At 51.2% G+C, this 17182-nt stretch overlaps 53 non-coding genes across 53 annotated transcripts; all 53 read left to right on the plus strand.

The window, feature by feature from the left end:
- Positions 1-142: 142 nt before the first annotated feature.
- LOC127144952 (5S ribosomal RNA) lies at positions 143-263 on the plus strand. Its single transcript, XR_007816739.1, has one exon. It is a non-coding gene; the product is annotated as a 5S ribosomal RNA (ribosomal RNA).
- Positions 264-467: 204 nt separating this feature from the next.
- LOC127144528 (5S ribosomal RNA) lies at positions 468-586 on the plus strand. Its single transcript, XR_007816316.1, has one exon. It is a non-coding gene; the product is annotated as a 5S ribosomal RNA (ribosomal RNA).
- Positions 587-790: 204 nt separating this feature from the next.
- LOC127144574 (5S ribosomal RNA) lies at positions 791-909 on the plus strand. Its single transcript, XR_007816362.1, has one exon. It is a non-coding gene; the product is annotated as a 5S ribosomal RNA (ribosomal RNA).
- Positions 910-1113: 204 nt separating this feature from the next.
- Positions 1114-1232, plus strand: LOC127144586 (5S ribosomal RNA). The gene has a single exon (XR_007816374.1). It is a non-coding gene; the product is annotated as a 5S ribosomal RNA (ribosomal RNA).
- A 204-nt stretch (positions 1233-1436) lies between these two features.
- On the plus strand, positions 1437-1555 carry LOC127144981 (5S ribosomal RNA). Its single transcript, XR_007816768.1, has one exon. It is a non-coding gene; the product is annotated as a 5S ribosomal RNA (ribosomal RNA).
- Positions 1556-1758: 203 nt separating this feature from the next.
- On the plus strand, positions 1759-1877 carry LOC127144597 (5S ribosomal RNA). The gene has a single exon (XR_007816385.1). It is a non-coding gene; the product is annotated as a 5S ribosomal RNA (ribosomal RNA).
- A 204-nt stretch (positions 1878-2081) lies between these two features.
- On the plus strand, positions 2082-2200 carry LOC127144556 (5S ribosomal RNA). The gene has a single exon (XR_007816344.1). It is a non-coding gene; the product is annotated as a 5S ribosomal RNA (ribosomal RNA).
- A 204-nt stretch (positions 2201-2404) lies between these two features.
- Positions 2405-2523, plus strand: LOC127144738 (5S ribosomal RNA). The gene has a single exon (XR_007816526.1). It is a non-coding gene; the product is annotated as a 5S ribosomal RNA (ribosomal RNA).
- Positions 2524-2727: 204 nt separating this feature from the next.
- On the plus strand, positions 2728-2846 carry LOC127144929 (5S ribosomal RNA). Its single transcript, XR_007816716.1, has one exon. It is a non-coding gene; the product is annotated as a 5S ribosomal RNA (ribosomal RNA).
- Positions 2847-3050: 204 nt separating this feature from the next.
- Positions 3051-3169, plus strand: LOC127144733 (5S ribosomal RNA). Its single transcript, XR_007816521.1, has one exon. It is a non-coding gene; the product is annotated as a 5S ribosomal RNA (ribosomal RNA).
- A 204-nt stretch (positions 3170-3373) lies between these two features.
- LOC127144988 (5S ribosomal RNA) lies at positions 3374-3492 on the plus strand. The gene has a single exon (XR_007816775.1). It is a non-coding gene; the product is annotated as a 5S ribosomal RNA (ribosomal RNA).
- A 204-nt stretch (positions 3493-3696) lies between these two features.
- LOC127144608 (5S ribosomal RNA) lies at positions 3697-3815 on the plus strand. The gene has a single exon (XR_007816396.1). It is a non-coding gene; the product is annotated as a 5S ribosomal RNA (ribosomal RNA).
- Positions 3816-4019: 204 nt separating this feature from the next.
- Positions 4020-4138, plus strand: LOC127144619 (5S ribosomal RNA). Its single transcript, XR_007816407.1, has one exon. It is a non-coding gene; the product is annotated as a 5S ribosomal RNA (ribosomal RNA).
- A 204-nt stretch (positions 4139-4342) lies between these two features.
- On the plus strand, positions 4343-4461 carry LOC127144734 (5S ribosomal RNA). The gene has a single exon (XR_007816522.1). It is a non-coding gene; the product is annotated as a 5S ribosomal RNA (ribosomal RNA).
- A 204-nt stretch (positions 4462-4665) lies between these two features.
- LOC127144630 (5S ribosomal RNA) lies at positions 4666-4784 on the plus strand. The gene has a single exon (XR_007816418.1). It is a non-coding gene; the product is annotated as a 5S ribosomal RNA (ribosomal RNA).
- A 204-nt stretch (positions 4785-4988) lies between these two features.
- LOC127144954 (5S ribosomal RNA) lies at positions 4989-5109 on the plus strand. Its single transcript, XR_007816741.1, has one exon. It is a non-coding gene; the product is annotated as a 5S ribosomal RNA (ribosomal RNA).
- A 204-nt stretch (positions 5110-5313) lies between these two features.
- Positions 5314-5432, plus strand: LOC127144641 (5S ribosomal RNA). The gene has a single exon (XR_007816429.1). It is a non-coding gene; the product is annotated as a 5S ribosomal RNA (ribosomal RNA).
- Positions 5433-5636: 204 nt separating this feature from the next.
- Positions 5637-5755, plus strand: LOC127144652 (5S ribosomal RNA). Its single transcript, XR_007816440.1, has one exon. It is a non-coding gene; the product is annotated as a 5S ribosomal RNA (ribosomal RNA).
- Positions 5756-5959: 204 nt separating this feature from the next.
- Positions 5960-6078, plus strand: LOC127145062 (5S ribosomal RNA). Its single transcript, XR_007816841.1, has one exon. It is a non-coding gene; the product is annotated as a 5S ribosomal RNA (ribosomal RNA).
- A 204-nt stretch (positions 6079-6282) lies between these two features.
- On the plus strand, positions 6283-6401 carry LOC127145489 (5S ribosomal RNA). Its single transcript, XR_007817273.1, has one exon. It is a non-coding gene; the product is annotated as a 5S ribosomal RNA (ribosomal RNA).
- A 204-nt stretch (positions 6402-6605) lies between these two features.
- Positions 6606-6724, plus strand: LOC127144663 (5S ribosomal RNA). Its single transcript, XR_007816451.1, has one exon. It is a non-coding gene; the product is annotated as a 5S ribosomal RNA (ribosomal RNA).
- A 204-nt stretch (positions 6725-6928) lies between these two features.
- On the plus strand, positions 6929-7047 carry LOC127144983 (5S ribosomal RNA). Its single transcript, XR_007816770.1, has one exon. It is a non-coding gene; the product is annotated as a 5S ribosomal RNA (ribosomal RNA).
- Positions 7048-7251: 204 nt separating this feature from the next.
- On the plus strand, positions 7252-7372 carry LOC127144955 (5S ribosomal RNA). The gene has a single exon (XR_007816742.1). It is a non-coding gene; the product is annotated as a 5S ribosomal RNA (ribosomal RNA).
- A 204-nt stretch (positions 7373-7576) lies between these two features.
- Positions 7577-7695, plus strand: LOC127144529 (5S ribosomal RNA). Its single transcript, XR_007816317.1, has one exon. It is a non-coding gene; the product is annotated as a 5S ribosomal RNA (ribosomal RNA).
- Positions 7696-7899: 204 nt separating this feature from the next.
- Positions 7900-8018, plus strand: LOC127144674 (5S ribosomal RNA). The gene has a single exon (XR_007816462.1). It is a non-coding gene; the product is annotated as a 5S ribosomal RNA (ribosomal RNA).
- A 204-nt stretch (positions 8019-8222) lies between these two features.
- On the plus strand, positions 8223-8341 carry LOC127144685 (5S ribosomal RNA). The gene has a single exon (XR_007816473.1). It is a non-coding gene; the product is annotated as a 5S ribosomal RNA (ribosomal RNA).
- Positions 8342-8545: 204 nt separating this feature from the next.
- Positions 8546-8664, plus strand: LOC127144982 (5S ribosomal RNA). Its single transcript, XR_007816769.1, has one exon. It is a non-coding gene; the product is annotated as a 5S ribosomal RNA (ribosomal RNA).
- Positions 8665-8867: 203 nt separating this feature from the next.
- On the plus strand, positions 8868-8986 carry LOC127144697 (5S ribosomal RNA). The gene has a single exon (XR_007816485.1). It is a non-coding gene; the product is annotated as a 5S ribosomal RNA (ribosomal RNA).
- Positions 8987-9190: 204 nt separating this feature from the next.
- Positions 9191-9309, plus strand: LOC127144557 (5S ribosomal RNA). The gene has a single exon (XR_007816345.1). It is a non-coding gene; the product is annotated as a 5S ribosomal RNA (ribosomal RNA).
- Positions 9310-9513: 204 nt separating this feature from the next.
- LOC127144739 (5S ribosomal RNA) lies at positions 9514-9632 on the plus strand. Its single transcript, XR_007816527.1, has one exon. It is a non-coding gene; the product is annotated as a 5S ribosomal RNA (ribosomal RNA).
- Positions 9633-9836: 204 nt separating this feature from the next.
- LOC127144864 (5S ribosomal RNA) lies at positions 9837-9955 on the plus strand. The gene has a single exon (XR_007816652.1). It is a non-coding gene; the product is annotated as a 5S ribosomal RNA (ribosomal RNA).
- Positions 9956-10159: 204 nt separating this feature from the next.
- Positions 10160-10278, plus strand: LOC127144735 (5S ribosomal RNA). Its single transcript, XR_007816523.1, has one exon. It is a non-coding gene; the product is annotated as a 5S ribosomal RNA (ribosomal RNA).
- A 204-nt stretch (positions 10279-10482) lies between these two features.
- Positions 10483-10601, plus strand: LOC127144989 (5S ribosomal RNA). Its single transcript, XR_007816776.1, has one exon. It is a non-coding gene; the product is annotated as a 5S ribosomal RNA (ribosomal RNA).
- Positions 10602-10805: 204 nt separating this feature from the next.
- Positions 10806-10924, plus strand: LOC127144708 (5S ribosomal RNA). The gene has a single exon (XR_007816496.1). It is a non-coding gene; the product is annotated as a 5S ribosomal RNA (ribosomal RNA).
- Positions 10925-11128: 204 nt separating this feature from the next.
- Positions 11129-11247, plus strand: LOC127144719 (5S ribosomal RNA). Its single transcript, XR_007816507.1, has one exon. It is a non-coding gene; the product is annotated as a 5S ribosomal RNA (ribosomal RNA).
- A 204-nt stretch (positions 11248-11451) lies between these two features.
- Positions 11452-11570, plus strand: LOC127144736 (5S ribosomal RNA). The gene has a single exon (XR_007816524.1). It is a non-coding gene; the product is annotated as a 5S ribosomal RNA (ribosomal RNA).
- Positions 11571-11774: 204 nt separating this feature from the next.
- LOC127144730 (5S ribosomal RNA) lies at positions 11775-11893 on the plus strand. Its single transcript, XR_007816518.1, has one exon. It is a non-coding gene; the product is annotated as a 5S ribosomal RNA (ribosomal RNA).
- Positions 11894-12097: 204 nt separating this feature from the next.
- On the plus strand, positions 12098-12218 carry LOC127144956 (5S ribosomal RNA). Its single transcript, XR_007816743.1, has one exon. It is a non-coding gene; the product is annotated as a 5S ribosomal RNA (ribosomal RNA).
- Positions 12219-12422: 204 nt separating this feature from the next.
- LOC127144741 (5S ribosomal RNA) lies at positions 12423-12541 on the plus strand. The gene has a single exon (XR_007816529.1). It is a non-coding gene; the product is annotated as a 5S ribosomal RNA (ribosomal RNA).
- Positions 12542-12745: 204 nt separating this feature from the next.
- On the plus strand, positions 12746-12864 carry LOC127144752 (5S ribosomal RNA). The gene has a single exon (XR_007816540.1). It is a non-coding gene; the product is annotated as a 5S ribosomal RNA (ribosomal RNA).
- Positions 12865-13068: 204 nt separating this feature from the next.
- Positions 13069-13187, plus strand: LOC127145073 (5S ribosomal RNA). Its single transcript, XR_007816852.1, has one exon. It is a non-coding gene; the product is annotated as a 5S ribosomal RNA (ribosomal RNA).
- A 204-nt stretch (positions 13188-13391) lies between these two features.
- On the plus strand, positions 13392-13510 carry LOC127144990 (5S ribosomal RNA). The gene has a single exon (XR_007816777.1). It is a non-coding gene; the product is annotated as a 5S ribosomal RNA (ribosomal RNA).
- A 204-nt stretch (positions 13511-13714) lies between these two features.
- LOC127144763 (5S ribosomal RNA) lies at positions 13715-13833 on the plus strand. Its single transcript, XR_007816551.1, has one exon. It is a non-coding gene; the product is annotated as a 5S ribosomal RNA (ribosomal RNA).
- A 204-nt stretch (positions 13834-14037) lies between these two features.
- Positions 14038-14156, plus strand: LOC127144737 (5S ribosomal RNA). Its single transcript, XR_007816525.1, has one exon. It is a non-coding gene; the product is annotated as a 5S ribosomal RNA (ribosomal RNA).
- Positions 14157-14360: 204 nt separating this feature from the next.
- Positions 14361-14479, plus strand: LOC127144991 (5S ribosomal RNA). The gene has a single exon (XR_007816778.1). It is a non-coding gene; the product is annotated as a 5S ribosomal RNA (ribosomal RNA).
- A 204-nt stretch (positions 14480-14683) lies between these two features.
- Positions 14684-14802, plus strand: LOC127144774 (5S ribosomal RNA). Its single transcript, XR_007816562.1, has one exon. It is a non-coding gene; the product is annotated as a 5S ribosomal RNA (ribosomal RNA).
- A 204-nt stretch (positions 14803-15006) lies between these two features.
- Positions 15007-15127, plus strand: LOC127144957 (5S ribosomal RNA). Its single transcript, XR_007816744.1, has one exon. It is a non-coding gene; the product is annotated as a 5S ribosomal RNA (ribosomal RNA).
- Positions 15128-15331: 204 nt separating this feature from the next.
- Positions 15332-15452, plus strand: LOC127144958 (5S ribosomal RNA). The gene has a single exon (XR_007816745.1). It is a non-coding gene; the product is annotated as a 5S ribosomal RNA (ribosomal RNA).
- A 203-nt stretch (positions 15453-15655) lies between these two features.
- Positions 15656-15774, plus strand: LOC127144866 (5S ribosomal RNA). The gene has a single exon (XR_007816654.1). It is a non-coding gene; the product is annotated as a 5S ribosomal RNA (ribosomal RNA).
- Positions 15775-15978: 204 nt separating this feature from the next.
- LOC127144968 (5S ribosomal RNA) lies at positions 15979-16097 on the plus strand. The gene has a single exon (XR_007816755.1). It is a non-coding gene; the product is annotated as a 5S ribosomal RNA (ribosomal RNA).
- A 204-nt stretch (positions 16098-16301) lies between these two features.
- On the plus strand, positions 16302-16422 carry LOC127144959 (5S ribosomal RNA). Its single transcript, XR_007816746.1, has one exon. It is a non-coding gene; the product is annotated as a 5S ribosomal RNA (ribosomal RNA).
- A 204-nt stretch (positions 16423-16626) lies between these two features.
- Positions 16627-16747, plus strand: LOC127144960 (5S ribosomal RNA). The gene has a single exon (XR_007816747.1). It is a non-coding gene; the product is annotated as a 5S ribosomal RNA (ribosomal RNA).
- A 204-nt stretch (positions 16748-16951) lies between these two features.
- On the plus strand, positions 16952-17072 carry LOC127144961 (5S ribosomal RNA). Its single transcript, XR_007816748.1, has one exon. It is a non-coding gene; the product is annotated as a 5S ribosomal RNA (ribosomal RNA).
- The last annotated feature ends 110 nt before the right edge of the window (positions 17073-17182 follow it).

Below are 17182 nucleotides of genomic sequence, written 5' to 3' on the forward strand. Positions count from 1 at the left end.
TGTTTTCAAGTCGTGCAGCCGCCCCGGCTCGTATGCTCATGCACACGCTCGTGCGGGTCCCGGTGGCCGTTCCGACCGGTCGAGCATGCGTGGGAGATTCTGGCCGACATGGCTTATATGCATTTTCTGCGCATTCCGTGATGGGTGCGATCATACCAGCACTAATGCACCGGATCCCATCAGAACTCCGCAGTTAAGCGTGCTTGGGCGAGAGTAGTACTAAGTTGGGTGTGACCACTTGGGAAGTCCTCGTGTTGCACCCCTTTTTCTATTTTTTTTATTATTATTTTTTTCAATCCTACCATTTTGTTTCTTTCTCCCACCGTGTTTTCAAGTCGTGCAGCCGCCCCGGCTCGTATGCTCATGCACACGCTCGTGCGGGTCCCGGTGGCCGTTCCGACCGGTCGAGCATGCGTGGGAGATTCTGGCCGACATGGCTTATATGCATTTTCTGCGCATTCCGTGATGGGTGCGATCATACCAGCACTAATGCACCGGATCCCATCAGAACTCCGCAGTTAAGCGTGCTTGGGCGAGAGTAGTACTAAGTTGGGGGACCACTTGGGAAGTCCTCGTGTTGCACCCCTTTTTCTATTTTTTTTATTATTATTTTTTTCAATCCTACCATTTTGTTTCTTTCTCCCACCGTGTTTTCAAGTCGTGCAGCCGCCCCGGCTCGTATGCTCATGCACACGCTCGTGCGGGTCCCGGTGGCCGTTCCGACCGGTCGAGCATGCGTGGGAGATTCTGGCCGACATGGCTTATATGCATTTTCTGCGCATTCCGTGATGGGTGCGATCATACCAGCACTAATGCACCGGATCCCATCAGAACTCCGCAGTTAAGCGTGCTTGGGCGAGAGTAGTACTAAGTTGGGTGACCACTTGGGAAGTCCTCGTGTTGCACCCCTTTTTCTATTTTTTTTATTATTATTTTTTTCAATCCTACCATTTTGTTTCTTTCTCCCACCGTGTTTTCAAGTCGTGCAGCCGCCCCGGCTCGTATGCTCATGCACACGCTCGTGCGGGTCCCGGTGGCCGTTCCGACCGGTCGAGCATGCGTGGGAGATTCTGGCCGACATGGCTTATATGCATTTTCTGCGCATTCCGTGATGGGTGCGATCATACCAGCACTAATGCACCGGATCCCATCAGAACTCCGCAGTTAAGCGTGCTTGGGCGAGAGTAGTACTAAGTTGGGTGACCACTTGGGAAGTCCTCGTGTTGCACCCCTTTTTCTATTTTTTTTATTATTATTTTTTTCAATCCTATCATTTTGTTTCTTTCTCCCACCGTGTTTTCAAGTCGTGCAGCCGCCCCGGCTCGTATGCTCATGCACACGCTCGTGCGGGTCCCGGTGGCCGTTCCGACCGGTCGACCATGCGTGGGAGATTCTGGCCGACATGGCTTATATGCATTTTCTGCGCATTCCGTGATGGGTGCGATCATACCAGCACTAATGCACCGGATCCCATCAGAACTTCGCAGTTAAGCGTGGTTGGGCGAGAGTAGTACTAAGTTGGGTGACCACTTGGGAAGTTCTCGTGTTGCACCCCTTTTTCTATTTTTTTATTATTATTTTTTTCAATCCTACCATTTTGTTTCTTTCTCCCACCGTGTTTTCAAGTCGTGCAGCCGCCCCGGCTCGTATGCTCATGCACACGCTCGTGCGGGTCCCGGTGGCCGTTCCGACCGGTCGAGCATGCGTGGGAGATTCTGGCCGACATGGCTTATATGCATTTTCTGCGCATTCCGTGATGGGTGCGATCATACCAGCACTAATGCACCGGATCCCATCAGAACTCCGCAGTTAAGCGTGCTTGGGCGAGAGTAGTACTAAGTTGGGTGACCACTTGGGAAGTCCTCGTGTTGCACCCCTTTTTCTATTTTTTTTATTATTATTTTTTTCAATCCTACCATTTTGTTTCTTTCTCCCACCGTGTTTTCAAGTCGTGCAGCCGCCCCGGCTCGTATGCTCATGCACACGCTCGTGCGGGTCCCGGTGGCCGTTCCGACCGGTCGAGCATGCGTGGGAGATTCTGGCCGACATGGCTTATATGCATTTTCTGCGCATTCCGTGATGGGTGCGATCATACCAGCACTAATGCACCGGATCCCATCAGAACTCTGCAGTTAAGCGTGCTTGGGCGAGAGTAGTACTAAGTTGGGTGACCACTTGGGAAGTTCTCGTGTTGCACCCCTTTTTCTATTTTTTTTATTATTATTTTTTTCAATCCTACCATTTTGTTTCTTTCTCCCACCGTGTTTTCAAGTCGTGCAGCCGCCCCGGCTCGTATGCTCATGCACACGCTCGTGCGGGTCCCGGTGGCCGTTCCGACCGGTCGAGCATGCGTGGGAGATTCTGGCCGACATGGCTTATATGCATTTTCTGCGCATTCCGTGATGGGTGGGATCATACCAGCACTAATGCACCGGATCCCATCAGAACTCCGCAGTTAAGCGTGCTTGGGCGAGAGTAGTACTAAGTTGGGTGACCACTTGGGAAGTCCTCGTGTTGCACCCCTTTTTCTATTTTTTTTATTATTATTTTTTTCAATCCTACCATTTTGTTTCTTTCTCCCACCGTGTTTTCAAGTCGTGCAGCCGCCCCGGCTCGTATGCTCATGCACACGCTCGTGCGGGTCCCGGTGGCCGTTCCGACCGGTCGAGCATGCGTGGGAGATTCTGGCCGACATGGCTTATATGCATTTTCTGCGCATTCCGTGATGGGTGCGATCATACCAGCACTAATGCACCGGATCCCATCAGAACGCCGCAGTTAAGCGTGCTTGGGCGAGAGTAGTACTAAGTTGGGTGACCACTTGGGAAGTCCTTGTGTTGCACCCCTTTTTCTATTTTTTTTCTTATTATTTTTTTCAATCCTACCATTTTGTTTCTTTCTCCCACCGTGTTTTCAAGTCGTGCAGCCGCCCCGGCTCGTATGCTCATGCACACGCTCGTGCGGGTCCCGGTGGCCGTTCCGACCGGTCGAGCATGCGTGGGAGATTCTGGCCGACATGGCTTATATGCATTTTCTGCGCCTTCCGTGATGGGTGCGATCATACCAGCACTAATGCACCGGATCCCATCAGAACTTCGCAGTTAAGCGTGCTTGGGCGAGAGTAGTACTAAGTTGGGTGACCACTTGGGAAGTCCTCGTGTTGCACCCCTTTTTCTATTTTTTTTATTATTATTTTTTTCAATCCTCCCATTTTGTTTCTTTCTCCCACCGTGTTTTCAAGTCGTGCAGCCGCCCCGGCTCGTATGCTCATGCACACGCTCGTGCGGGTCCCGGTGGCCGTTCCGACCGGTCGAGCATGCGTGGGAGATTCTGGCCGACATGGCTTATATGCATTTTCTGCGCATTCCGTGATGGGTGCGATCATACCAGCACTAATGCACCGGATCCCATCAGAACTTCGCAGTTAAGCGTGGTTGGGCGAGAGTAGTACTAAGTTGGGTGACCACTTGGGAAGTCCTCGTGTTGCACCCCTTTTTCTATTTTTTTTATTATTATTTTTTTCAATCCTACCATTTTGTTTCTTTCTCCCACCGTGTTTTCAAGTAGTGCAGCCGCCCCGGCTCGTATGCTCATGCACACGCTCGTGCGGGTCCCGGTGGCCGTTCGGACCGGTCGAGCATGCGTGGGAGATTCTGGCCGACATGGCTTATATGCATTTTCTGCGCATTCCGTGATGGGTGCGATCATACCAGCACTAATGCACCGGATCCCATCAGAACTCCGCAGTTAAGCGTGCTTGGGCGAGAGTAGTACTAAGTTGGGTGACCACTTGGGAAGTCCTCGTGTTGCACCCCTTTTTCTATTTTTTTTATTATTATTTTTTTCAATCCTACCATTTTGTTTCTTTCTCCCACCGTGTTTTCAAGTCGTGCAGCCGCCCCGGCTCGTATGCTCATGCACACGCTCGTGCGGGTCCCGGTGGCCGTTCCGATCGGTCGAGCATGCGTGGGAGATTCTGGCCGACATGGCTTATATGCATTTTCTGCGCATTCCGTGATGGGTGCGATCATACCAGCACTAATGCACCGGATCCCATCAGAACTCCGCAGTTAAGCGTGCTTGGGCGAGAGTAGTACTAAGTTGGGTGACCACTTGGGAAGTCCTCGTGTTGCACCCCTTTTTCTATTTTTTTTATTATTATTTTTTTCAATCCTATCATTTTGTTTCTTTCTCCCACCGTGTTTTCAAGTCGTGCAGCCGCCCCGGCTCGTATGCTCATGCACACGCTCGTGCGGGTCCCGGTGGCCGTTCCGACCGGTCGACCATGCGTGGGAGATTCTGGCCGACATGGCTTATATGCATTTTCTGCGCATTCCGTGATGGGTGCGATCATACCAGCACTAATGCACCGGATCCCATCAGAACTTCGCAGTTAAGCGTGCTTGGGCGAGAGTAGTACTAAGTTGGGTGACCACTTGGGAAGTCCTCGTGTTGCACCCCTTTTTCTATTTTTTTTATTATTATTTTTTTCAATCCTACCATTTTGTTTCTTTCTCCCACCGTGTTTTCAAGTCGTGCAGCCGCCCCGGCTCGTATGCTCATGCACACGCTCGTGCGGGTCCCGGTGGCCGTTCCGACCGGTCGAGCATGCGTGGGAGATTCTGGCCGACATGGCTTATATGCATTTTCTGCGCATTCCGTGATGGGTGCGATCATACCAGCACTAATGCACCGGATCCCATCAGAACTCCGCAGTTAAGCGTGCTTGGGCGAGAGTAGTACTAAGTTGGGTGACCACTTGGGAAGTCCTCGTGTTGCACCCCTTTTTCTATTTTTTTTATTATTATTTTTTTCAATCCTACCATTTTGTTTCTTTCTCCCACCGTGTTTTGAAGTCGTGCAGCCGCCCCGGCTCGTATGCTCATGCACACGCTCGTGCGGGTCCTGGTGGCCGTTCCGACCGGTCGAGCATGCGTGGGAGATTCTGGCCGACATGGCTTATATGCATTTTCTGCGCATTCCGTGATGGGTGCGATCATACCAGCACTAATGCACCGGATCCCATCAGAACTCCGCAGTTAAGCGTGCTTGGGCGAGAGTAGTACTAAGTTGGGTGTGACCACTTGGGAAGTCCTCGTGTTGCACCCCTTTTTCTATTTTTTTTATTATTATTTTTTTCAATCCTACCATTTTGTTTCTTTCTCCCACCGTGTTTTCAAGTCGTGCAGCCGCCCCGGCTCGTATGCTCATGCACACGCTCGTGCGGGTCCCGGTGGCCGTTCGGACCGGTCGAGCATGCGTGGGAGATTCTGGCCGACATGGCTTATATGCATTTTCTGCGCCTTCCGTGATGGGTGCGATCATACCAGCACTAATGCACCGGATCCCATCAGAACTCCGCAGTTAAGCGTGCTTGGGCGAGAGTAGTACTAAGTTGGGTGACCACTTGGGAAGTCCTCGTGTTGCACCCCTTTTTCTATTTTTTTTATTATTATTTTTTTCAATCCTACCATTTTGTTTCTTTCTCCCACCGTGTTTTCAAGTCGTGCAGCCGCCCCGGCTCGTATGCTCATGCACACGCTCGTGCGGGTCCCGGTGGCCGTTCCGATCGGTCGAGCATGCGTGGGAGATTCTGGCCGACATGGCTTATATGCATTTTCTGCGCATTCCGTGATGGGTGCGATCATACCAGCACTAATGCACCGGATCCCATCAGAACTCCGCAGTTAAGCGTGCTTGGGCGAGAGTAGTACTAAGTTGGGTGACCACTTGGGAAGTCCTCGTGTTGCACCCCTTTTTCTATTTTTTTTATTATTATTTTTTTCAATCCTACCATTTTGTTTCTTTCTCCCACCGTGTTTTCAAGTCGTGCAGCCGCCCCGGCTCGTATGCTCATGCACACGCTCGTGCAGGTCCCGGTGGCCGTTCCGACCGGTCGAGCATGCGTGGGAGATTCTGGCGGACATGGCTTATATGCATTTTCTGCACATTCCATGATGGGTGCGATCATACCAGCACTAATGCACCGGATCCCATCAGAACTCCGCAGTTAAGCGTGCTTGGGCGAGAGTAGTACTAAGTTGGGTGACCACTTGGGAAGTTCTCGTGTTGCACCCCTTTTTCTATTTTTTTTATTATTATTTTTTTCAATCCTACCATTTTGTTTCTTTCTCCCACCGTGTTTTCAAGTCGTGCAGCCGCCCCGGCTCGTATGCTCATGCACACGCTCGTGCGGGTCTCGGTGGCCGTTCCGACCGGTCGAGCATGCGTGGGAGATTCTGGCCGACATGGCTTATATGCATTTTCTGCGCATTCCGTAATGGGTGCGATCATACCAGCACTAAAGCACCGGATCCCATCAGAACTCCGCAGTTAAGCGTGCTTGGGCGAGAGTAGTACTAAGTTGGGTTACCACTTGGGAAGTCCTCGTGTTGCACCCCTTTTTCTATTTTTTTTATTATTATTTTTTTCAATCCTATCATTTTGTTTCTTTCTCCCACCGTGTTTTCAAGTCGTGCAGCCGCCCCGGCTCGTATGCTCATGCACACGCTCGTGCGGGTCCCGGTGGCCGTTCCGACCGGTCGAGCATGCGTGGGAGATTCTGGCCGACATGGCTTATATGCATTTTCTGCGCATTCCGTGATGGGTGCGATCATACCAGCACTAATGCACCGGATCCCATCAGAACTCCGCAGTTAAGCGTGCTTGGGCGAGAGTAGTACTAAGTTGGGTGACCACTTGGGAAGTCCTCGTGTTGCACCCCTTTTTCTATTTTTTTTATTATTATTTTTTTCAATCCTACCATTTTGTTTCTTTCTCCCACCGTGTTTTCAAGTCGTGCAGCCGCCCCGGCTCGTATGCTCATGCACACGCTCGTGCGGGTCCCGGTGGCCGTTCCGACCGGTCGAGCATGCGTGGGAGATTCTGGCCGACATGGCTTATATGCATTTTCTGCGCATTCCGTGATCGGTGCGATCATACCAGCACTAATGCATCGGATCCCATCAGAACTCCGCAGTTAAGCGTGCTTGGGCGAGAGTAGTACTAAGTTGGGTGACCACTTGGGAAGTCCTTGTGTTGCACCCCTTTTTCTATTTTTTTTATTATTATTTTTTTCAATCCTACCATTTTGTTTCTTTCTCCCACCGTGTTTTCAAGTCGTGCAGCCGCCCCGGCTCGTATGCTCATGCACACGCTCGTGCGGGTCCCGGTGGCCGTTCCGACCGGTCGAGCATGCGTGGGAGATTCTGGCCGACATGGCTTATATGCATTTTCTGCGCATTCCGTGATGGGTGCGATCATACCAGCACTAATGCACCGGATCCCATCAGAACTCCGCAGTTAAGCGTGCTTGGGCGAGAGTAGTACTAAGTTGGGTGTGACCACTTGGGAAGTCCTCGTGTTGCACCCCTTTTTCTATTTTTTTTATTATTATTTTTTTCAATCCTACCATTTTGTTTCTTTCTCCCACCGTGTTTTCAAGTCGTGCAGCCGCCCCGGCTCGTATGCTCATGCACACGCTCGTGCGGGTCCCGGTGGCCGTTCCGACCGGTCGAGCATGCGTGGGAGATTCTGGCCGACATGGCTTATATGCATTTTCTGCGCATTCCGTGATGGGTGCGATCATACCAGCACTAATGCACCGGATCCCATCAGAACTCCGCAGTTAAGCGTGCTTGGGCGAGAGTAGTACTAAGTTGGGGGACCACTTGGGAAGTCCTCGTGTTGCACCCCTTTTTCTATTTTTTTTATTATTATTTTTTTCAATCCTACCATTTTGTTTCTTTCTCCCACCGTGTTTTCAAGTCGTGCAGCCGCCCCGGCTCGTATGCTCATGCACACGCTCGTGCGGGTCCCGGTGGCCGTTCCGACCGGTCGAGCATGCGTGGGAGATTCTGGCCGACATGGCTTATATGCATTTTCTGCGCATTCCGTGATGGGTGCGATCATACCAGCACTAATGCACCGGATCCCATCAGAACTCCGCAGTTAAGCGTGCTTGGGCGAGAGTAGTACTAAGTTGGGTGACCACTTGGGAAGTCCTCGTGTTGCACCCCTTTTTCTATTTTTTTTATTATTATTTTTTTCAATCCTACCATTTTGTTTCTTTCTCCCACCGTGTTTTCAAGTCGTGCAGCCGCCCCGGCTCGTATGCTCATGCACACGCTCGTGCGGGTCCCGGTGGCCGTTCCGACCGGTCGAGCATGCGTGGGAGATTCTGGCCGACATGGCTTATATGCATTTTCTGCGCATTCCGTGATGGGTGCGATCATACCAGCACTAATGCACCGGATCCCATCAGAACTCCGCAGTTAAGCGTGCTTGGGCGAGAGTAGTACTAAGTTGGGTGACCACTTGGGAAGTCCTCGTGTTGCACCCCTTTTTCTATTTTTTTTATTATTATTTTTTTCAATCCTATCATTTTGTTTCTTTCTCCCACCGTGTTTTCAAGTCGTGCAGCCGCCCCGGCTCGTATGCTCATGCACACGCTCGTGCGGGTCCCGGTGGCCGTTCCGACCGGTCGACCATGCGTGGGAGATTCTGGCCGACATGGCTTATATGCATTTTCTGCGCATTCCGTGATGGGTGCGATCATACCAGCACTAATGCACCGGATCCCATCAGAACTTCGCAGTTAAGCGTGGTTGGGCGAGAGTAGTACTAAGTTGGGTGACCACTTGGGAAGTTCTCGTGTTGCACCCCTTTTTCTATTTTTTTATTATTATTTTTTTCAATCCTACCATTTTGTTTCTTTCTCCCACCGTGTTTTCAAGTCGTGCAGCCGCCCCGGCTCGTATGCTCATGCACACGCTCGTGCGGGTCCCGGTGGCCGTTCCGACCGGTCGAGCATGCGTGGGAGATTCTGGCCGACATGGCTTATATGCATTTTCTGCGCATTCCGTGATGGGTGCGATCATACCAGCACTAATGCACCGGATCCCATCAGAACTCCGCAGTTAAGCGTGCTTGGGCGAGAGTAGTACTAAGTTGGGTGACCACTTGGGAAGTCCTCGTGTTGCACCCCTTTTTCTATTTTTTTTATTATTATTTTTTTCAATCCTACCATTTTGTTTCTTTCTCCCACCGTGTTTTCAAGTCGTGCAGCCGCCCCGGCTCGTATGCTCATGCACACGCTCGTGCGGGTCCCGGTGGCCGTTCCGACCGGTCGAGCATGCGTGGGAGATTCTGGCCGACATGGCTTATATGCATTTTCTGCGCATTCCGTGATGGGTGCGATCATACCAGCACTAATGCACCGGATCCCATCAGAACTCTGCAGTTAAGCGTGCTTGGGCGAGAGTAGTACTAAGTTGGGTGACCACTTGGGAAGTTCTCGTGTTGCACCCCTTTTTCTATTTTTTTTATTATTATTTTTTTCAATCCTACCATTTTGTTTCTTTCTCCCACCGTGTTTTCAAGTCGTGCAGCCGCCCCGGCTCGTATGCTCATGCACACGCTCGTGCGGGTCCCGGTGGCCGTTCCGACCGGTCGAGCATGCGTGGGAGATTCTGGCCGACATGGCTTATATGCATTTTCTGCGCATTCCGTGATGGGTGGGATCATACCAGCACTAATGCACCGGATCCCATCAGAACTCCGCAGTTAAGCGTGCTTGGGCGAGAGTAGTACTAAGTTGGGTGACCACTTGGGAAGTCCTCGTGTTGCACCCCTTTTTCTATTTTTTTTATTATTATTTTTTTCAATCCTACCATTTTGTTTCTTTCTCCCACCGTGTTTTCAAGTCGTGCAGCCGCCCCGGCTCGTATGCTCATGCACACGCTCGTGCGGGTCCCGGTGGCCGTTCCGACCGGTCGAGCATGCGTGGGAGATTCTGGCCGACATGGCTTATATGCATTTTCTGCGCATTCCGTGATGGGTGCGATCATACCAGCACTAATGCACCGGATCCCATCAGAACGCCGCAGTTAAGCGTGCTTGGGCGAGAGTAGTACTAAGTTGGGTGACCACTTGGGAAGTCCTCGTGTTGCACCCCTTTTTCTATTTTTTTTCTTATTATTTTTTTCAATCCTACCATTTTGTTTCTTTCTCCCACCGTGTTTTCAAGTCGTGCAGCCGCCCCGGCTCGTATGCTCATGCACACGCTCGTGCGGGTCCCGGTGGCCGTTCCGACCGGTCGAGCATGCGTGGGAGATTCTGGCCGACATGGCTTATATGCATTTTCTGCGCCTTCCGTGATGGGTGCGATCATACCAGCACTAATGCACCGGATCCCATCAGAACTTCGCAGTTAAGCGTGCTTGGGCGAGAGTAGTACTAAGTTGGGTGACCACTTGGGAAGTCCTCGTGTTGCACCCCTTTTTCTATTTTTTTTATTATTATTTTTTTCAATCCTCCCATTTTGTTTCTTTCTCCCACCGTGTTTTCAAGTCGTGCAGCCGCCCCGGCTCGTATGCTCATGCACACGCTCGTGCGGGTCCCGGTGGCCGTTCCGACCGGTCGAGCATGCGTGGGAGATTCTGGCCGACATGGCTTATATGCATTTTCTGCGCATTCCGTGATGGGTGCGATCATACCAGCACTAATGCACCGGATCCCATCAGAACTTCGCAGTTAAGCGTGGTTGGGCGAGAGTAGTACTAAGTTGGGTGACCACTTGGGAAGTCCTCGTGTTGCACCCCTTTTTCTATTTTTTTTATTATTATTTTTTTCAATCCTACCATTTTGTTTCTTTCTCCCACCGTGTTTTCAAGTAGTGCAGCCGCCCCGGCTCGTATGCTCATGCACACGCTCGTGCGGGTCCCGGTGGCCGTTCGGACCGGTCGAGCATGCGTGGGAGATTCTGGCCGACATGGCTTATATGCATTTTCTGCGCATTCCGTGATGGGTGCGATCATACCAGCACTAATGCACCGGATCCCATCAGAACTCCGCAGTTAAGCGTGCTTGGGCGAGAGTAGTACTAAGTTGGGTGACCACTTGGGAAGTCCTCGTGTTGCACCCCTTTTTCTATTTTTTTTATTATTATTTTTTTCAATCCTACCATTTTGTTTCTTTCTCCCACCGTGTTTTCAAGTCGTGCAGCCGCCCCGGCTCGTATGCTCATGCACACGCTCGTGCGGGTCCCGGTGGCCGTTCCGATCGGTCGAGCATGCGTGGGAGATTCTGGCCGACATGGCTTATATGCATTTTCTGCGCATTCCGTGATGGGTGCGATCATACCAGCACTAATGCACCGGATCCCATCAGAACTCCGCAGTTAAGCGTGCTTGGGCGAGAGTAGTACTAAGTTGGGTGACCACTTGGGAAGTCCTCGTGTTGCACCCCTTTTTCTATTTTTTTTATTATTATTTTTTTCAATCCTATCATTTTGTTTCTTTCTCCCACCGTGTTTTCAAGTCGTGCAGCCGCCCCGGCTCGTATGCTCATGCACACGCTCGTGCGGGTCCCGGTGGCCGTTCCGACCGGTCGACCATGCGTGGGAGATTCTGGCCGACATGGCTTATATGCATTTTCTGCGCATTCCGTGATGGGTGCGATCATACCAGCACTAATGCACCGGATCCCATCAGAACTTCGCAGTTAAGCGTGCTTGGGCGAGAGTAGTACTAAGTTGGGTGACCACTTGGGAAGTCCTCGTGTTGCACCCCTTTTTCTATTTTTTTTATTATTATTTTTTTCAATCCTACCATTTTGTTTCTTTCTCCCACCGTGTTTTCAAGTCGTGCAGCCGCCCCGGCTCGTATGCTCATGCACACGCTCGTGCGGGTCCCGGTGGCCGTTCCGACCGGTCGAGCATGCGTGGGAGATTCTGGCCGACATGGCTTATATGCATTTTCTGCGCATTCCGTGATGGGTGCGATCATACCAGCACTAATGCACCGGATCCCATCAGAACTCCGCAGTTAAGCGTGCTTGGGCGAGAGTAGTACTAAGTTGGGTGACCACTTGGGAAGTCCTCGTGTTGCACCCCTTTTTCTATTTTTTTTATTATTATTTTTTTCAATCCTACCATTTTGTTTCTTTCTCCCACCGTGTTTTGAAGTCGTGCAGCCGCCCCGGCTCGTATGCTCATGCACACGCTCGTGCGGGTCCTGGTGGCCGTTCCGACCGGTCGAGCATGCGTGGGAGATTCTGGCCGACATGGCTTATATGCATTTTCTGCGCATTCCGTGATGGGTGCGATCATACCAGCACTAATGCACCGGATCCCATCAGAACTCCGCAGTTAAGCGTGCTTGGGCGAGAGTAGTACTAAGTTGGGTGTGACCACTTGGGAAGTCCTCGTGTTGCACCCCTTTTTCTATTTTTTTTATTATTATTTTTTTCAATCCTACCATTTTGTTTCTTTCTCCCACCGTGTTTTCAAGTCGTGCAGCCGCCCCGGCTCGTATGCTCATGCACACGCTCGTGCGGGTCCCGGTGGCCGTTCCGACCGGTCGAGCATGCGTGGGAGATTCTGGCCGACATGGCTTATATGCATTTTCTGCGCATTCCGTGATGGGTGCGATCATACCAGCACTAATGCACCGGATCCCATCAGAACTCCGCAGTTAAGCGTGCTTGGGCGAGAGTAGTACTAAGTTGGGTGACCACTTGGGAAGTCCTCGTGTTGCACCCCTTTTTCTATTTTTTTTATTATTATTTTTTTCAATCCTACCATTTTGTTTCTTTCTCCCACCGTGTTTTCAAGTCGTGCAGCCGCCCCGGCTCGTATGCTCATGCACACGCTCGTGCGGGTCCCGGTGGCCGTTCCGATCGGTCGAGCATGCGTGGGAGATTCTGGCCGACATGGCTTATATGCATTTTCTGCGCATTCCGTGATGGGTGCGATCATACCAGCACTAATGCACCGGATCCCATCAGAACTCCGCAGTTAAGCGTGCTTGGGCGAGAGTAGTACTAAGTTGGGTGACCACTTGGGAAGTCCTCGTGTTGCACCCCTTTTTCTATTTTTTTTATTATTATTTTTTTCAATCCTACCATTTTGTTTCTTTCTCCCACCGTGTTTTCAAGTCGTGCAGCCGCCCCGGCTCGTATGCTCATGCACACGCTCGTGCAGGTCCCGGTGGCCGTTCCGACCGGTCGACCATGCGTGGGAGATTCTGGCGGACATGGCTTATATGCATTTTCTGCACATTCCATGATGGGTGCGATCATACCAGCACTAATGCACCGGATCCCATCAGAACTCCGCAGTTAAGCGTGCTTGGGCGAGAGTAGTACTAAGTTGGGTGACCACTTGGGAAGTTCTCGTGTTGCACCCCTTTTTCTATTTTTTTTATTATTATTTTTTTCAATCCTACCATTTTGTTTCTTTCTCCCACCGTGTTTTCAAGTCGTGCAGCCGCCCCGGCTCGTATGCTCATGCACACGCTCGTGCGGGTCCCGGTGGCCGTTCCGACCGGTCGAGCATGCGTGGGAGATTCTGGCCGACATGGCTTATATGCATTTTCTGCGCATTCCGTGATGGGTGCGATCATACCAGCACTAATGCACCGGATCCCATCAGAACTTCGCAGTTAAGCGTGGTTGGGCGAGAGTAGTACTAAGTTGGGTGACCACTTGGGAAGTCCTCGTGTTGCACCCCTTTTTCTATTTTTTTTATTATTATTTTTTTCAATCCTACCATTTTGTTTCTTTCTCCCACCGTGTTTTCAAGTCGTGCAGCCGCCCCGGCTCGTATGCTCATGCACACGCTCGTGCGGGTCCCGGTGGCCGTTCCGACCGGTCGAGCATGCGTGGGAGATTCTGGCCGACATGGCTTATATGCATTTTCTGCGCATTCCGTGATGGGTGCGATCATACCAGCACTAATGCACCGGATCCCATCAGAACTCCGCAGTTAAGCGTGCTTGGGCGAGAGTAGTACTAAGTTGGGTGACCACTTGGGAAGTCCTCGTGTTGCACCCCTTTTTCTATTTTTTTTATTATTATTTTTTTCAATCCTACCATTTTGTTTCTTTCTCCCACCGTGTTTTCAAGTCGTGCAGCCGCCCCGGCTCGTATGCTCATGCACACGCTCGTGCGGGTCCCGGTGGCCGTTCCGACCGGTCGAGCATGCGTGGGAGATTCTGGCCGACATGGCTTATATGCATTTTCTGCGCATTCCGTGATGGGTGCGATCATACCAGCACTAATGCACCGGATCCCATCAGAACTTCGCAGTTAAGCGTGCTTGGGCGAGAGTAGTACTAAGTTGGGTGACCACTTGGGAAGTCCTCGTGTTGCACCCCTTTTTCTATTTTTTTTATTATTATTTTTTTCAATCCTACCATTTTGTTTCTTTCTCCCACCGTGTTTTCAAGTCGTGCAGCCGCCCCGGCTCGTATGCTCATGCACACGCTCGTGCGGGTCCCGGTGGCCGTTCCGACCGGTCGAGCATGCGTGGGAGATTCTGGCCGACATGGCTTATATGCATTTTCTGCGCATTCCGTCATGGGTGCGATCATACCAGCACTAATGCACCGGATCCCATCAGAACTTCGCAGTTAAGCGTGGTTGGGCGAGAGTAGTACTAAGTTGGGTGACCACTTGGGAAGTCCTCGTGTTGCACCCCTTTTTCTATTTTTTTTATTATTATTTTTTTCAATCCTACCATTTTGTTTCTTTCTCCCACCGTGTTTTCAAGTAGTGCAGCCGCCCCGGCTCGTATGCTCATGCACACGCTCGTGCGGGTCCCGGTGGCCGTTCGGACCGGTCGAGCATGCGTGGGAGATTCTGGCCGACATGGCTTATATGCATTTTCTGCGCATTCCGTGATGGGTGCGATCATACCAGCACTAATGCACCGGATCCCATCAGAACTCCGCAGTTAAGCGTGCTTGGGCGAGAGTAGTACTAAGTTGGGTGACCACTTGGGAAGTCCTCGTGTTGCACCCCTTTTTCTATTTTTTTTATTATTATTTTTTTCAATCCTACCATTTTGTTTCTTTCTCCCACCGTGTTTTCAAGTCGTGCAGCCGCCCCGGCTCGTATGCTCATGCACACGCTCGTGCGGGTCCCGGTGGCCGTTCCGACCGGTCGAGCATGCGTGGGAGATTCTGGCCGACATGGCTTATATGCATTTTCTGCGCATTCCGTGATGGGTGCGATCATACCAGCACTAATGCACCGGATCCCATCAGAACTCCGCAGTTAAGCGTGCTTGGGCGAGAGTAGTACTAAGTTGGGTGTGACCACTTGGGAAGTCCTCGTGTTGCACCCCTTTTTCTATTTTTTTTATTATTATTTTTTTCAATCCTACCATTTTGTTTCTTTCTCCCACCGTGTTTTCAAGTCGTGCAGCCGCCCCGGCTCGTATGCTCATGCACACGCTCGTGCGGGTCCCGGTGGCCGTTCCGACCGGTCGAGCATGCGTGGGAGATTCTGGCCGACATGGCTTATATGCATTTTCTGCGCATTCCGTGATGGGTGCGATCATACCAGCACTAATGCACCGGATCCCATCAGAACTCCGCAGTTAAGCGTGCTTGGGCGAGAGTAGTACTAAGTTGGGTGTGACCACTTGGGAAGTCCTCGTGTTGCACCCCTTTTTCTATTTTTTTTATTATTATTTTTTTCAATCCTACCATTTTGTTTCTTTCTCCCACCGTGTTTTCAAGTCGTGCAGCCGCCCCGGCTCGTATGCTCATGCACACGCTCGTGCGGGTCCCGGTGGCCGTTCCGACCGGTCGAGCATGCGTGGGAGATTCTGGCCGACATGGCTTATATCCATTTTCTGCGCATTCCGTGATGATGCGATCATACCAGCACTAATGCACCGGATCCCATCAGAACTCCGCAGTTAAGCGTGCTTGGGCGAGAGTAGTACTAAGTTGGGTGACCACTTGGGAAGTCCTCGTGTTGCACCCCTTTTTCTATTTTTTTTATTATTATTTTTTTCAATCCTACCATTTTGTTTCTTTCTCCCACCGTGTTTTCAAGTCGTGCAGCCGCCCCGGCTCGTATGCTCATGCACACGCTCGTGCGGGTCCCGGTGGCCGTTCCGATCGGTCGAGCATGCGTGGGAGATTCTGGCCGATATGGCTTATATGCATTTTCTGCGCATTCCGTGATGGGTGCGATCATACCATCACTAATGCACCGGATCCCATCAGAACTCCGCAGTTAAGCGTGCTTGGGCGAGAGTAGTACTAAGTTGGTTGACCACTTGGGAAGTCCTCGTGTTGCACCCCTTTTTCTATTTTTTTTATTATTATTTTTTTCAATCCTACCATTTTGTTTCTTTCTCCCACCGTGTTTTCAAGTCGTGCAGCCGCCCCGGCTCGTATGCTCATGCACACGCTCGTGCGGGTCCCGGTGGCCGTTCCGACCGGTCGAGCATGCGTGGGAGATTCTGGCCGACATGGCTTATATGCATTTTCTGCGCATTCCGTGATGGGTGCGATCATACCAGCACTAATGCACCGGATCCCATCAGAACTCCGCAGTTAAGCGTGCTTGGGCGAGAGTAGTACTAAGTTGGGTGTGACCACTTGGGAAGTCCTCGTGTTGCACCCCTTTTTCTATTTTTTTTATTATTATTTTTTTCAATCCTACCATTTTGTTTCTTTCTCCCACCGTGTTTTCAAGTCGTGCAGCCGCCCCGGCTCGTATGCTCATGCACACGCTCGTGCGGGTCCCGGTGGCCGTTCCGACCGGTCGAGCATGCGTGGGAGATTCTGGCCGACATGGCTTATATGCATTTTCTGCGCATTCCGTGATGGGTGCGATCATACCAGCACTAATGCACCGGATCCCATCAGAACTCCGCAGTTAAGCGTGCTTGGGCGAGAGTAGTACTAAGTTGGGTGTGACCACTTGGGAAGTCCTCGTGTTGCACCCCTTTTTCTATTTTTTTTATTATTATTTTTTTCAATCCTACCATTTTGTTTCTTTCTCCCACCGTGTTTTCAAGTCGTGCAGCCGCCCCGGCTCGTATGCTCATGCACACGCTCGTGCGGGTCCCGGTGGCCGTTCCGACCGGTCGAGCATGCGTGGGAGATTCTGGCCGACATGGCTTATATGCATTTTCTGCGCATTCCGTGATGGGTGCGATCATACCAGCACTAATGCACCGGATCCCATCAGAACTCCGCAGTTAAGCGTGCTTGGGCGAGAGTAGTACTAAGTTGGGTGTGACCACTTGGGAAGTCCTCGTGTTGCACCCCTTTTTCTATTTTTTTTATTATTATTTTTTTCAATCCTACCATTTTGTTTCTTTCTCCCACCGTGTTTTCAAGTCGTGCAGCCGCCCCGGCTCGTATGCTCATGCACACGC

Source organism: Cucumis melo, chromosome 12 (assembly GCF_025177605.1).
Source record: "Cucumis melo cultivar AY chromosome 12, USDA_Cmelo_AY_1.0, whole genome shotgun sequence".
Lineage (NCBI taxonomy): Eukaryota > Viridiplantae > Streptophyta > Magnoliopsida > Cucurbitales > Cucurbitaceae > Cucumis > Cucumis melo.